We start from the raw sequence: 17,263 nt of genomic DNA, 5'->3' as shown, positions 1-17,263 counted from the left end.
CCCTCAGAACCTCCCAAAGGAACCCCACCCACAAGTATAAAAAAATAAATTTCAGCTGCATAAAGCCACCAAGTTTATGGCAATTTATTAAGGCAGCCCTAGGAAACAACTGACATATAACTGCTAATTGCCTGGTATTTTTCTTATTAAATCATATGCTAATCACAGCTGAAGTTGTCAGTAACTAGGTATCTCCAGCTTGTATGAAGCACGTTACAAGTGTTAGACAGAAGGCCTTTGGGCTGGTCTTGAGAGTTTCTTAGTGAAGACAGATCAGGTCAGACAGTTTTGGTTTCACCCCAACTCTACTGGTAATCAAATGAAAACTAGGAAATTAAGTTATTTGACTAAGGTCAATAAGCATCTTAATGCTAAAATTGGAAAAGCCCCAGTACATGTCTCTGTGAAAAGTTTCCCTTCCCCCTAATGACATACACACACAAATATATATTACCAAGTACCTAAATATTAACTACTAGCTTGATAAAATATTTCATAGTATTTGCCTATGTGCAAAGTAAAAAAAAAAAAAAAGTTATTAGAGTTAGTGAGATTTTTTATATTTTTATTAAAAAGTCAATATATACACACACACACACAAACTGATTATGTTTCTCTTACCAGAAATATGCAGTAGAATAAAAAATTCTAAAAATTTAGAATAGTATCAAATATATCAATTGCCTAAGAAAGTTTCTAAGAAATAATATACAAGGAATAGAAGACCCCAAAATATTTTGAGTTAGATTAAACCAAAATAAAATTAATGGAGAAAAATATTATGTTCATGGACTAAAAAGATTCAATATTGAAAAGATGTCAATTACACTAGTTTCATTTGCAGATTCAATGCAACCCCAATCAAAACCCCAACAGTCTTCTGTGTGTGCATGTGTGTGGTATGTGTGTGTGTGAGAGTTTTCAAACTAATTCTAAAATTTATATGGAAATACAAAGTGCCAATAATAGACCAGATAGTCTTGAGGGAGACAAGAAGGAGGGAAGATTTACTCTACTGGATGTTAAGACTTATCATAATACTAATATATCTAAGAGAGTTTGGTATTTGTTTAATTTTCATATAGACCAATGGATCATTATTAGATGTTCAGAACAAATCTATATCTTTATGGGCACTATTTATGACAAACGTGGTGTTGGCGATGCAGAATAGTGAGGAAAAGACAGTTATTTCGATAAATGGTGTTTGTCCAATTATAACTCGATGTGGAAATATGACAGTCAAATAAAATCTGACTCCCACTTAACTCTACACACAATAGTCAATTCCAAGTGGACTGTAGACCTAAATTTGAAAGGTGCAACAGTATGCTTCCCAAACAGTATTAGGACACTACTTTTATGGTCTGGAAGAGTAGGGATCTAGCTGTTAAATGGTAAGCAGTAACTATAAGCAAAAGATTGATAAATTAAACTACATTAAATGAAAAACCTATTTACCAGACGATATCACCAAAAGAATAAAAGGCAAGCTACAGAATGGGAGAATATATCCGTAACATAAAACTGACAATATATCAGTACAAAAATGACATGCAATCCAAGAGAAAAATAAAAAGATCAAGTGTCTTGGGGCTTCCGTGGTGGCACAGTGGTTAAGAATCACTCTGCCTATGCAGGGGACATGGGTTCGAGCCCTGGGTTCGAGCCCTGGTCCAGGAAGATCCCACATGCCACGGAGCAACTAAGCCCGTGCACCACAACTACTGAGCCTGCGCTCTAGAGCCCGCGTGTCACAACTACTGAAGCCCGCGCACCTAGAGCCCGTGCTCCGCAACAAGAGAAGCCACCACAATGAGAAGCCTGTGCACCGCAACAAAGAGTAGCCCCCACTCACCACAACTAGAGATAGCCTGTGCACAGCAACGAAGACCCAATGCAGCCCAAAATAAATAAATAAAATAAATAAAATTAAAAAAAAAAAGATCAAGCGACTTGAATGATACTTTACACACAGGAAATGATAAACATATACAAATGGGCTTAGCCTCATCAGCAATCAGGGAATTGAAATTTAAAATTATAATAGGATGTCACACTACACCCATCAGAGTAACTAATGTGAGACTTACAAGGCTTAGTGTTGGAGAGGATGTGATATACCTGGAATTCTTATAGTGTTGGTGGTATTTATTGTACATTGATAGAGTCACTTTTGAAAACTGTTGGGCGTTATCTTCTAAGATTGACCAAATACATTTCCTATACCTAATACAGGCCTAACTGAAATACTCACATATGCCCAAAGACACATACAAGAGTATACAAGGATGTTCAGTTTTACTTGCAATGAACAAAAGTTGGAGAAAACCCAAATGTCCATCTGCAGTAAAAGTGATAAATAATATATTCATACACTATTCCTTTGTATTTCAAAGTAGACTTCAAGGAAAATAACTGAAATACAATTATATGCAATAACATGGATAAATCACATAAACGTAATACTGAGCAAAGAAATCAGACACAAAAAGTGACATGTGCATGATTCCAGTTATATAAAGTTCAAAAGCAAATAAAACTAGAGTGTTAGACTTCAAGGCAATGCCTACATTTAAAGAAGAAGGGGGCCAAGTATCAAGAAGAACTTTGAGAGTACTGTCAATATCCTACCTTTTGATCAACATGGTGGATACATGGTATTCACTGTGATAATTCATTGAGCTGTATGTTTACTGGCATTTTTCTGCATGTGTATTATAATTAAATATAAATGTAAAAGATTGAAAACATACGTAAGGTAAATACAAAGCAAAGCAAACCAGTATAATTTTCTTACCATCAGACAAAACATATTTTGAGGCAAATGGAATAACTGGAGAGAAAGAAGACATACTTACTTGTCTTTGTATATGTTACATTTGAAATATTTATTATACCTTCAAATAGAAACGTTGAGGAGCCAGCCAAATACAAGAGTATAAAATTTATGGCAAAAGCTAGTACAGGAACTAGCTTCCAACTAGAGTTTCTCTATCAGCATACAGAAAGCATTCACAGCCCTGGGACTAAATGAGCTCTGCCAGGTGGAGACATCATCAGTACAAAAGAAGCCCAATGACAGTCATGGAGTATTACTTGTTAAAGAAGGAAGAGACAAATGGGGTGGAATTATCCAAACTTCATGTTCATAAGCAAATAGAGTGTGAATTTGCCCCAAGTGTTGCTAACACTTCCACTTGGGCAATTTTTAATACATTTTTCAGATCTGCATTTGGAGGGCAATCTGATATGCCAGGTTCCAGTGTCTCATAAGGCTATACCATGTTGAAGTTGGGATTTTTCCAGTCACTCCTCCCTGGTCTTAAAATCAGCAGAATGCCAGGAACATACACTGTTCCTAGAATGTCCTTGTCTTTTTCCCTACCCAGATGCTTTCATTATTGAACCTCAAGCCCCTCAGAAACAACATGCCACACTCAGTACTTACCCTCCTCCCACATGCCCTGGAAAGTCTTTCTGTCCAGTGTATTGTGTTTCAAAGTAATGTATGAATACCAGGTTGGGATGAATACCAGCACTCTCAAACCACATCTATGACACATGTAATGGGATAGCTGCAAGGTGTCTGTGTTCTGTGTTGGGCTGATATTAAGTCTTTGAATCAGAAGGCAAAGGTGTGAAGTGACTTCTTATCTGTTTCTAGTCATCTTTGATTTTATGAGGGGAAGCCTAGGTAGATATTTCTTTTGCCAGATTCCCTGGCATTATATTTAATGTGAATTCTACTGGATTACTGATTAAAAAGATTTTATAAATACTTAAGACGTTGATATTTACCCTTATTCTTACCCATGCTAATTTACTGCTTCTCAACTTCTGTTTCATATTTTGTCACTTGAAATTGTCCTGGACTTAATTTCTACCAAGTGCTGTCAAATAGGGGTTAGAAAACAGAGGCCTTTGTTTATGTCACATCTGGTTCCTCACTCAGAAGGGGAGTAAGCACAAGTTAAATGTAATTTATAAATTAAATAAGAGGGAAAAACTGCTGAATTGAGAAGATGAACAGTATTGCCTCTTATGAAAGAAAATGTACACATTGTCTGTTTGATCCAGTTTTGATCTCACAGATGTGCAACAGACAAAAAACGCTTTACCAGTCACTGAGACATAGGAAAGGTGATTGCATCAACAAGATATATGACTAGGCCCCTGTGGTCTGATGGAGATGCAAGACCTGGTGTCTGTCTAGGTCCTGTTATCAACCAGCTGCATGACCTTAGTCTGGCAGCACAGCCTCCCTGAGCCACAAACATTTAGAAACAACCTCTAAAGATAACCCAAAAAGAGTTTTGTGTGTGAGTATTGAATATGATAAAAGATATAAAATGATTTCAGAAACCATAAACAGTGTTAAAATATTGTTAGCAACAATAAACTTGACTACATTACCATTTTTGGACAACATGTAGGCATCAGGTTAACTAAGTAATATATCCAAGCCTCCCAAGACCAGTCTAAATAATTATAGTGAATAACTATCGGGTTTTTTTTTCTCTCCAGCATCTATTAACAACTTTCCTTCTAATAACCCTTCAGTATTCCTCCAGAGGCCGCTCTCCTTTCCTCAAGTTCTCCTCCTGAAGTTAACTTTACACCAGCTTAATCACTTGGCTATACAGAATGTCTCCAGAATGAGCTTGTGACTAAATCACAGCCAGGGGGACATAATTTTGGATGGAAAACTGAACTAACACTTTCCTTTTTTTCCCACCATATGAGAACCTGAAAGACTGTTATCACAGAAACAATTGGGAACTCTCTCATACCCAGGTAGAAAAACAGAACTTACCCAGAAGAAGCAGCAATGAAGGATTGATCCTGGGATACAGCATGAATTCTGAATTGTCAATCGAGGTGCACGTGAATCTGACACTTAAACCAGAAGGATTCCTAATGGATAGAGAAGGGTAAAGGTGATATCAATATTCCGTATCACTTACGAAGAACCTGTAGCTCAGAAATGTCAAGTAATTTTTCCAAATGCCATCTGTGTGTGTATAATATATATACATATACATGCATACATATATGTGTGTGTGTATCAAGATCCAGTTACTGAAACAGAAATGGAATTTGAATTCCAGAGCCTATTTTGGGCTCTCTACCTACATGTGGGTAATTTATTGGTCCCTAAATAAACTGTGTGTGAGTATGTGTGTGGGTGCTTGTGTATTCTATATTGAAGATAGCTTTGTTGCAATGACAGAATTTAAACACTGTTTATCACTTTGGGAATGTTCTCCAAGAGGAAGGATCCTAGAAATAAATAGGATGATATTTTTTTCTCTTTTTAATAAGTGGAATCTCTTCATTTAAATACACACAATGTTTATTTACATGGCATTTACCCTAAATTTAATATGAGAACTTTAAAGAACATAAGCTCTGAGATATGATGGTATGTGCTAAAAATACATTTGCAATTTCGTATTTATATGTAAATATATATACCTTCAAATAGTCATTTTACGGGACACTCAGAATATATATTGTACTTATCATATTTGAATTTGAGATATAAGAAATCTGTTGCTTTTTAAAGATTATGGGCCTCTTTTTTTAAGAGTTCTAGAAAGTTGTTACTTTCTAAATGCTTGAGACCAGGCCAGGCCAATGTTGCACATTTAAATGTTCTAAAATGTTGAGTGTAATTTAAACAATATTTAAGTAAAAAGTATCAGTCTTGAGTCCATCAGCACTTGTACTGATTGTGATTTACAGATTACTAATGTGATACCTCTCTCTGCGAATCTGTTCACTGTCTCCAGGTTGAGACATAATTGCCTGGGAGTTAAAAACAATACTGTCTAACTCACCATAACCTTTTTGAATGACAGTAACACTGTGAGGTAATAAAGAGCAAACAAACAATGAAATCATCAGATGTTTTTGACTAATTTCCCTGAAAGATCTAAATGTATAGGTATCACACAGGAAAGGTCCTTTGTGGACCATGAGATACACAACCTTCTGTTTCCAAACTACACATCTACATCAGGTAAACCTTCCTAAATCTCTACAGGAGCAAGCTCTGGCATTTAAAATGATACTTTTTAAAGAGGAAGGCTGTGATTATCAGAGCTACTGAAGGCTGTTCTTCTCAGGATCATAAGTCAATAATCTGAAGAGAGGTTTATATTTTAGATGTTGGGTATCAATTGTTTCTGTCAACATTGTATTTGCCAGGAAAATTTGTCAAGTAGATATGATAATGTGACAGTTCTAAGCATTGTCTTATACTTCAAAAAAAAAAAAAAAGGTATGGACGAATAGCAGTAGTGTATCCTTAGAAAATATAGAAGAAGAAAAATAAAGGAGAAAACTTTAATGCCTGTTGGATTAGTTTTTTTGCACAATAAAAGCACAGTCAATATTATTCAATTATTCAAAGGAGAGTGAGAAGTACAAGAAGGGCCCTAACAAAGCGCTACCCTCATGCTAGTGCATAGACACTGGTAGCTACTGAAAAGAGTCTTGAATAACAGATGTTTCCTCTAGTCTCTGACCTTGTAAAAGTGAGTTTGTCAACAAAAGACCAGGATGCCACTTGCTGTGTATATATAGACAAAAAATATGGGGAATGACGAGCATCTAAAATGTTATCATCTACTATTTTAGGTAGAGATGTTTAGGCTTCAAGTAACAGAAAACCTAACTAATATTGGCTCTAGTAATCTGTAATTATCTCACTTTGAAGAAATATGAAAAAGGCAATTGTGGGATTGGTCCGACAGTGTCCTGCTTTGTTCTTATTGGATTTTCACTGTGGGCTTATGTCAGAGTCACACTATAGATGTTACAATCTCAGAATCATATCGTCACACCAGTGATCTAAGCACAGAGGAAGGGGCAAGAATAGGAATTTACTTTTTATCAAAGGATAAAAACCTTTTGTTGAAATCCAAAAAATTGCCATTTACATTCTATTGGTCGTAACGTCACTGGGCACCCTGAACTAGGAATGAGGCTGGAATGTGAATATCAACAAAGGGATGGTCATACCTCGCTTGTCTAATTATCATTCAGTCTTTTGTGCTGGGTACGTTGCGGTACTGAACAAGACTGGGGGACTCTGAGCAAAAATGAAGGGAAACATGACCGTTAGATAGGGAGTAGCAGTCTCTGACAGCTACCAAGGAGCTACTAAACTACTACTTTCTCTTTTCCGTTGTATCTCACACATCTCAACTAGCCTGTTCATGGAATTGGCCTAAACTCTCAACTTTATAACTTGTATATAGGAAGGAAAAGATGAGAATAAGAATGCATGCATAATCTCTTTTTCTTAACTGATTCACACTACATTTTTGGGGATAAATTTGCATATAAGGAGACTACAGTGGGTTGAATGGTGGTCCCCAAAACGATATGCCCACATTCTAATTCCCAGAAATTGTGAGTTTGTCCTTGTTTTGAGAAAAAGAGTCTTTGCAGATATAAGGATCTTGAGTCAAGATCATCCTGGATTATCTAGATAAGCTCTAAAGATAAGAACATTTATTTTATGAGAGACACAAAGGGGGGATTTGACAGAAGGAGAGAAGGCAATGTGACCCCAGGGCAGAGATTAGAGTGATGCAGCCACAAGCCAAGAGACACTGGAGACACCAGAAGCTGGAAGAGTCAAGGAAAGCAGTCTTTGCTAGAGCCTTCAGACACAGCACACTCCTGCTGACACTTTTATTTCAGACGTCTCGCCTCCAGAACTGTGAGAGGATAAATTTCTCTTGTTTTAAGACACCAGTTACTCCTTTCCTCCTTCCTTTCTTCATTCTCTCTCCCTCTCTCTCTCTCTCTTTTTTGTACTGGTATTACAATTTGTATTAAAGTTAAATAATCTATTTAACTCTGGAAGAATTGTCAGTAAATATCTGGTCCTGATGACTTTATATGTGGGATAATTTTGTTGTCTTATACATTTACTTGTTATAGGCTTTATGTTTTTACTTGTTTCAGTTTTGATAAGGTATGTATTCTAAGAATTTACTTAAGTATTCAAATTTGTTAATGTAAGGCTATTCTTTTTTATTTCTTAAATCTGCATTGTATCTGTAATTATGTCTCCTTGTCATGTACAAAAGTAATCATTTTTTTTTAATTGATCTTAGCAAAGGTTTGTATAACTTTTATTAGCCTTTTCAAAAAAACAATGTTTGGCTGCTTGATCTTCTGTAATGTGTTTTTATTTTTCTTTCATTCATTTTACTCTTATCCTTATTATTTCTTGCCAACTATTTTATTTAGATGTATATGTTGTTCTTTTAATAACTTTTTACTTTGCTCTTTAACTTTTGCCCTTTCTTCTTTATCTAATTCGATAATCTGAAGTCTATAAATCTCCTTCAAATTACTGAATGTTCTGTTCTGAAATTTTGGTGTGTAGTATGTTTATTATCATTTAGTTCTAAAAATTGGCAAAATTGATTATGATTTCTTGTTTGACCTAGTAATTAATTATTTGGAAGATTTGTCTTTGTTTTTGTCTGTTTGACTTAATATGTGGGAGAAATGTGTTAAAATATGCAAGTAGACTGCGAGACTTGTGGGTTTTGCCCCAAAACTGTCATTATTTGCTTACCGTATTTGAGACTATCCTATTAGAATCATATAAGTTTACAAGTGCTATATCTTCATCATGAAGCAAACTTTTATTACATGAGTCCTTATTAAACACACTGAGTCCTTCTCAAGTCCTGGGAATATTTCCTAGTTTAATATTCTAGCTCTACCATTTAATATCTGTATGGAAAGCTTATTTAAACTTTTTGATAATAACAACTGGTAAAAAAAAAAGATTAATAGGAAATGGGAATGGGCATTAGCATGTAAAGTGCTAAGATTAAGCCTGGGACAAAGTAAACATTATGTAAACATTTGCCATGATGATGTTGAGGAGATGATGTTGAGGAGGAGAAGGAAGATAATGGTTGACATGGCATATGATGAAAACAATTACTCTAACCTTTCAGTATGTGTATTATAAGTAGCATATAGCTGGTTTTTGTTTTGTTGTTCACTCTGTCAGTTTTAATTTTCCAGCTAGTACATGTAATCCATGACATGTATTTGAATATTAATCTGTTCTGGCTTATTTCTACCATCTTTGTACTTTCTTTCTCATTTTCGTTTAACTTTTTTTTTTCCCCCCACCATCTCTCTTCCCCACTTCCTGCTCTTTAGGATTAACTGCTTGTTTCTTAATCAATTTATTTTGCTGATTTGTAAGTTACATATTCTATTGCTAGTATTTTAGTAATTTCCTGGAACACTTACCTTAAAGTAAAAATAAAAAAAATTAACCAACATCTTAACTATTAAAAATAAAATGACCCTGAAAATATTTCTCTTTCAGTACCACATTCTGATTTACATACTTGCAATACTTTAATGTCACAGATTAGCTTATATTACATATCGGTTGATAAAAATAATGTGTTTTCTTTTACATTTGCTTTTAAATATCTATTCCTCTGGGTCAGTATTTCTTCTTATAACTCATACTTTAGGATTATTTTTCTTCTTTCTGAAGTGCAAACTTTAGTAATTACTTATTTGTGTTATGGTGTAAAATTTTCTCAGTTTATCTTAAATATCTTTATTTTATCTTTCTTCTTGAAAGACAGGTTTTTTTTTTTTTAACCTGTGTATGTTGACAGTCATTTTCTCTCGGCACTTTAAATATATTTTTTTGCTATCTCTTTGGCTTCCATAGTTATTGTTAAAAGATCTGTGGTATGTCTAATAATTGTTTCTATTTAGTAAACCATAGACATTTAAAAACATCTTCTTCTTATTTTGATGTTTTATGGATTTCCTGTTAATAGTCTTACATCTCTTACAAGATCCTGAGAATTCTCACACATTATCTATTCAGATAGAGTTTTTACTTTTTTTTTTCTTCTCTATTTATAGGATTCTGGTTAGATATCTTTGAGAACTTTCATTTTTTCCTCCATATATATATATATATATATATATATTTTTTTTTTTTTTTTTTCTTTTTCAATTTTTGCTCTCCTTTTCTCTCTGGCTAAATTTTGGGAAATTCCCTTAGATCTGTCTTCCAATTATCTAAAACCCCACTTCACTTACGTCTAATCTCTCGTGTACCCCATTACTTTTTATTTTCAAATATTTTATTTTTCATCTAGATTTGTATTTTATTTATGTTTTCCATTTTCAAGGGAATCTCATTTTCTGACAACCTTTATTGTTTTCTCATTTTGGACACTACTGTTTTTCAAAGCATTTTATATAAAGTATTTTAGGGTTTTGTGTCTTATAAATCCAATATTATAATTCCTTAGGAATACAAATTTGTAGTTTAATTATGTCTATTCACTCCCATTCATGGACATTGCTCCTTTGGGTATTTAATGGTCTTAAGTGGTGATCTTACATTTGTTTGAGCTTATTTTCAGGAATCCTAAAGACCTAAAAAGTAATGCTTTCTTCTAGATGAGCTTTGTGTTTACTTCAGCTGGAAATCAATGAGTGCTATTTTCCTGGTACTCCATGAGTATACCTTGAGGATACCTGCCTAAAGAAATAGTCTCTGTTTCAACTGTCCCACCTTGCTGGAAGACAAAGAGTTTGTTCTCTGAAATCTGCACTGCTTTAGGCATGCTTCCTCAGATTAAACCTATCATATCTTCATGAATCTGTTTTAAGATTTATGATTTTTTTTGTAGATGTATGGTAGAGAGGGTCAATAAAGTTTTCCATTACTTTGTGCAAGCCCAGCAATATACTAATCACATATGTTGTCATTTCCATTCCCAGGTTAAGAACTAGATATTTTATTATAAAAGGACTTCTCTGATAATCTAGTCTGTCATATTATTCGAAGACGTCCATACTACTACTTTTCTACTATTATTTCACTTAACCGAATTAGGGAAATAATTTTTATAAGATTTTTTTTTTGATGTGGACCATTTTTAAAGTCTTTATTGAATTTGTTACAATATTGCTTCTGTTTTATGTTTTGGTTTTTGGCCGCGAGGCATTTGGGATCTTAGCTCTCCAACCAGGGATCAAACCCGCACCCCCTGCATTGGAAGGCGAAGTCTCAACCACTGGACTGCCAGTGAAGTCCCAATTAGGGAAATAATTTTATTTGATATTCTATGGCTCTAAACTAGCAATGTAATTCTACCAGTATATTTCCTACACCCACATTTGGATATGCTAAACAAAAAGGTCTATATTTCTGAAGTTCAATATTATGACATTATACACCATGTTATGATAGATATATTTTCTATCTCATAGGATGATATGAGAAAGGAAAGACTATGGTTTGCTCAGAATTGGAGATCCAAACTCATATTAATGCAGGGACAAAATAGTTAATGAGTACAACTCGTCTAGCATTAACCTGGCCAAGACACAGCCTTTCCATAGCAGGGGAGCCAGTACTCCATTCCAGTTAGTTTCTGCTATGGGAATGTGGTACCAATTTTGGCAGTTTTCGAATTATTTTTTTAAGATAGACTTGATTTATTACAATTTTGTTTTAATAAGTCCCACTGTCTGTATGCATTAACAGCTCATTTCAGGTATTTGAAAATATCACACTGAGCAAAGAAAATGAGGAGTTTTACTTAGACTGTAGTCAAAGATTGTTTATCTATAATATTAAATTTTATAACTTTGAGGATCCTTAGAAGCCATCTGTGTAATGGGTACATTTCACATATGACATACCTAAAGTCCAGCTATGTTGAAAAAATTGCAAGTCATACCACCATTTGCTCAAATGTCAAAATTCTTTTCAGCACTTTGGAATACTGACTAATTCAGTCTTCTTTCAAAGCTCTAGGATCCAGCTCAGCAGAGCAAGCAAAATTAGAGATAACTGCATAAAAATTCCCATCACCACCATGTTCTTAAAAACTTCTGTTTGTACCACATATTTTGCTGTTTAATTAAAATGCACAACAACCACAGTGTGTATAGATAGGTCTGCTGCAAAGATATTATTTAAAACAAATACAAAAATTTTAGTCCATAAGTCTATAAATCTAATATAATCCTAGGATTATCATGTATTACTAACTGACAAGACTGGAGTGAATGATGTTCATTACTAAAGATCCTTGGGGACACCAGACATGTCAACAATACACAGTTGGTTTCATTTCATGAACTTTACCAAGTCTTAAGATCAGCAAGGTTTCTAAGAGTCCTCTAAATCCCCTATTGGAATTTGAAATATATACAAAGTCATACTCTTTGTGTGACTGTATAATCAATATGAATTGTAATTCCTCATTAATTGGACTTGAAAGAACTCGCACAACTCAGTAACAACAACAAAACCCCCCAAAATCCAATTTAAAAAACTGGAAGAACCTAATAGATATTTTTCCAAAGAAGACATCCAAACAGCCAACAGGTACATGAAAAGGTGCTCAACATCACTATTCATCAGGGAAATGCAAATCAAAACCACAATGAGATATTACCTAATAGCTATTAGAATGGCTGTCATCAAAAAGACAAAAAATAACAAGTGTTGGCAAGGATGTGGAGAAAAGGGAAAACTTGTGCACTCTTGGTGGAAATGTAAATTGGTACAGCCACTATGGAAAATAACATGGAGGTTCCTGAAAAAATTTAAAAAAACAGAACTACCATATGATCCAGTAATTTCACTTCTGGGTATATGTATCCAAAGAAAATGAAAATAGGATATCAAAGAGATATCTACACTCACATGTTCACTGCAGTATTATTCACAATAGCCAAGATATGGAAATGACCTAAGTGTCCATCAATGAATGAATGCATAAAGAATGTGTGGTGTATATACACAATGGGATATTATTCAGCCATGAGAAAAAAGAAAATCCTGATATTTGTGATAATATGTATGAAATTCGAGGGCATTATGCTAAGTGAAATAAGCCAGACAGAGAAAGACGAATGCTGCATGGTATCACTTATTTGTAGAACTTAAAAAATAATATACATATATATATATATATATATGTGTGTGTGTGTGTGTGTTTATGTGTATATATACACACACACATATATATATCCTTTATCTTTGATAAAAGGATAAAAACTTTTAGCTATAAGATGAATAAGGTCTGAGGATCTAATGTAAAACATGGTGACTATAGTTGATAATACTGTATTATATAACTGACATTTGCTAAGAGAGGAAAACTTAATGTTCTCATAAAATATACATATGGTGATAGATATGTTAATGAAGTAGATGGTGGAAATCCTTTCACAATTTATATGTATATCAAATCACCATGATGCATAATTTAAATACCTTACCATTTTAATTGTCAATAATACTCAGTAAAGCTGAAAAAATTGAATATTCATTAATTTAACAAGTCAGTCAGCTACAATGGGTAGACATAATAGTAGGCACAAAAGAGGGAGACATCATGATCTGGTGAAAAAATAATGAACCATAACTTAGGAACTCAAAGTTCAGCTTTTATGTTGTTCAAAGATTATGTATCTTGACCAAGCCATATTAACAACACAGATTTCAAATGGTTATATGATGCCATGTGCCTTGAATCATATAATGAATAGAGCAGCAAACCTCACATATAGAAAGTGATTAACAAATGTTAGGTAAAATCATGAAAGACTCTTTATGAATGTTCTCTCATTCATTTTTAATAGCATGGGGAAGATGTTATTATTTTCCCATTTTATAGACAAGAAAACCAAGGCTCAGAGAGAATAATTCATTTGCCAATTGTCCCACTAAGATATAACAGAGGTGGGTTTGAACCTAATTCTTAATTCCAGAGTCCATTTTTTTTTTTTTTTTTTTTTTTTACTACTATGACCTTTGGCTACAAAGTATAATGTAATAGATGGTATTTAAATGCCAAATGACTGATGATAAACAATAAATGATGTCAAAAAAGGAAAGTACTAATCAATGAAATCTTCAGAGAAGAAGTTGAATTTTCCTTGAAGAGGAGAAAAAGATGGAAGGATTTGGTTTAATAATAGTAAAAAGAATCGCAAAGCAGGACAAATGATGTGTATCAGGTTGTATTTTGCAAAAACGACATTGGCAATTTTGCCAGTTTGGGAGTTTCCATCTTCTCCCAGAACACTGACATTCCCTGTCAAGAGGTGAATTCTATTCCTCCTCTCCTTGAAACTCACTCCGCCATTGTGACTGCTTTAACAAATAAAATAAAAAGAGAATTAAAACTGTTAGAAGCTTTTCCTTCATATATGTGTTATATGGCATGCTAGAGTTCTCCAGAGATAGAGAACCAACAGGATGTATGGATATATAGAAAGAAAAATTTATTTTAAGGAATTGGATCACCTGAGTCTGAGATCCGCAGGTCAGGCAAGCAGGTTAGAAACCCAGGGAAAAATGAATGCTGCAGTTTTGAGACCAAAGGCAGTTTGCAGGCAGAATCCTTTCTTCCTTTGGGGACCTCATTTTTTTCTCTTAAGGTCTTCAACTGATTAGATGAGGCCCACCCATGTTATGGAGAGTAATCTGCTTTACCAAAGTCTACTGATTTAAATGTTAATCACACTTAAAATCTACCTTCACAGCAACATCTAGACTGGTGTTTGACCACACAAATGAGTACCATAGCCTAGCCAAATTGACAAACAAAATTAACCAAAACACATGAGCTGAGTAAATATCACATCAACACAATTATATAACAAAAATCAATTTGAGACTTATGGCAATTAAATAATTTGGCTGAATCCAAACTTTGATATTTTTACTTTGGTTATTAGGGCTTTAAGTATTTCATTCGTATCAATTTTCAGAAATGTATGTATATATGTCCACCTAATAAAATCTATGATTACATCTGTATTTAAATGATAATCAAGATAATATATTTTCAAAGGATAACTTCATTTAACAAAACAATTCCAAGAAAGTACAGTCATCAGCTCTTACCCTAAGACTCCCAGGGAAGTGTTCTAATAATATTAGGACTTTGTGTTCTTATCTAATTTAGAATATGGTTTGTCCTTGGATGTTACAAAATCAGTCATTAACAAGAGAGCTTTGAAAGGACTGCTGAAACTCTGAAGTAGTTTCTTGGCAGATTACACAGTTGTTATGAATGTAGACTCTGCTGCCACAGACCTGATTTTGCCCTGTACTAGCTGTGTGATCGTGGACAAGTCTCTTAACCTTTCTGAGAATAACAGTTCTCATTTGTAGAAGGATGTGATTTGAATACTTACCTCACTGAGTTGTTGTAGGGATTAAATGGGATTATGTAGACAAAGAGCTAGGCATAGTACTTGGAACAAAATAAGTGTTCAATAAGTATCAAATGCTAATAAAAAATAACGATTAATGATTGTAGGTAGGCAGCTTCCAAGAACATTATGCTATTTTTTAAATTTCTGGAATTAAATGCCTGTATGAGAACCTGAGAAATAGATATATCAAGGATATATGTATCTTTTTCATTCTTTCCTCCATTTGAAATTACTATAGAGTACTAGGTACTGTTTTCAATCCCAAGAATTTATTGGAGAAGAAAACAGGCACAGTGTTAACCTTCATGAGCTTACTGTTTGGTGAGTAGAAAATGATAATACATAAATGGAAGCATGTGAACGCATATTGTGATAAGTGCTCTGTGGAAACCAGCAGGTCGAAGCAGAGTCCTACCTGGATAGGGAGATACAAATGAGGACACAAATATGAGCAAGGCCCTTGCTATCTGGGCCCTCACAGACCATGGCAGGGATTATTTATTTTCTAAGAAGTACAAAAGAAAGCCATTTCATGATCTTAAGCAGATGTAATCTGATTTATATGGTTTTAATAATTTCTTTGGTTCCTGTGTGGAAAAGAGCTTCTAAGGAAGACAAGGAACCAGAAAATCAACAAGGGAATGAAGTTGCAGTAGAAAGTAAACATATGTGTAGGATAATGGAGATTAGGAGAAATTGATTGATTTGAGGGATAAGTTACAAATCATAGGAGCGCTGATAGATTAGATACAAGAGGTGGGGTGGTAGCAATGAAAACAGAACAAATTAAAGAATGATTCTAGGTTTCTCTAGAAGCTTGGGGAGATGTTGACACAAACTGACATAAATAAGACTCAGAAAAAAACCTGACTTTTCTTTTTGGGGGGTTAATAATCAAGAGTGTTTTTGGGAACATATCATTGTGGAGTAATAAGAAGACAGCTGAGTAGAAACAAAGCAGACAGACATCTTGGGCACATACAAGGGGCTTATACTCTAAGTAGAACTTCTGATTCCTCAGCCTATGTTTGGCACATAAGGTCAGAGAAGCTAGGGAAAAAAAGAAAGAGTGAGAAAAGAAGAGACACAGGTGTATTAGTTTCCTAAGGTTCTCATAACCAATTACTACAAACTGGGTAGCCTAAAACAAGAGACATTTATTCACTCACAGAATTCTCTTCTGGAGGCCAAAAATCAAAAGGCAAGGTACTGGCATGGCCGTCCTCTCTCTGAAGACTCCAAAGGAGAATCACTGCTTGCCTCTCCCAGCTTCTGGTGGTTCTTGGCATTCCCTGACTTGTGGCAAAATAGCTTCAATCTGTGCCTCTGTCTTCACACGATCTTTTGCTCTCTGTGTCTCAAATCTCTCCCCTTTCTCTTACAAGAGCAACCATCATTGAACTTAGCACCCATCCTATGTTCAGGGTGATCTCAATCTGAAATTCTTAACTTAATTACATCTCCAAAGACCCTATTTCCAAGTAGAATAAATTCACATTCATAGGTTAGGATTTGGACCTATCACTCTGGGGGCACTATTCAATCAACTACATGGGCTAAGCTTTAGGATTCTAGAATTACAAGTTTGGGTAGAGGAGAGGGAAGAAACCTGCAAAGGAGATTAAGATGCTGCTTTCAGGGAATGCGGGTATCACAGAGGCTAAAACCAGCAAGAGTGTCAAGAAGAATGTGGTCAAGCTGAGAGGAACATTGCTTTGTTATGAATAGCAATTAAGAAAATCCATGCCAAACACACAGCATAGCGCCTTTTAAGTACACAAGTACTATTGTTGTTTTCACTGTTGTTGAATAGAAAAGCCCTAATTTTCTAGAAAAGCATTTTAACCCAGCATTGAAAATTATTCTAGTGGAACTGTCCTACTATTTGGTTTAGTGATGAATGTTTAAAGGAACTTTAAAAAATGGCCATACTGAATAATGTAATTTTTATCATCTGCATGGAAAAAAATAGAGAACTTAATTGAAAGTC

The 17,263-nt window shown here is 34.5% G+C and overlaps 1 protein-coding gene across 1 annotated transcript in view; it reads right to left on the bottom strand.

Moving 5' to 3' along the window:
* TENM2 (teneurin transmembrane protein 2) overlaps positions 1–17,263 on the bottom strand; it is a 3,004,989-nt gene that overhangs the window by 2,232,658 nt on the left and 755,068 nt on the right. Inside the window, exon 6 of the mRNA XM_060296575.1 lies at positions 4,817–4,917. The gene's annotated coding sequence lies outside the window, so the exon portion shown is untranslated. The remainder of the gene's footprint in view (positions 1–4,816; positions 4,918–17,263) is intronic.

This window comes from Globicephala melas, chromosome 3 (assembly GCF_963455315.2).
Source record: "Globicephala melas chromosome 3, mGloMel1.2, whole genome shotgun sequence".
Classification (NCBI taxonomy): Eukaryota; Metazoa; Chordata; class Mammalia; order Artiodactyla; family Delphinidae; genus Globicephala; species Globicephala melas.
The sequence above is the reverse complement of the archived record's forward strand: the minus strand, read 5'-3'. Positions and strand labels throughout refer to the sequence as shown.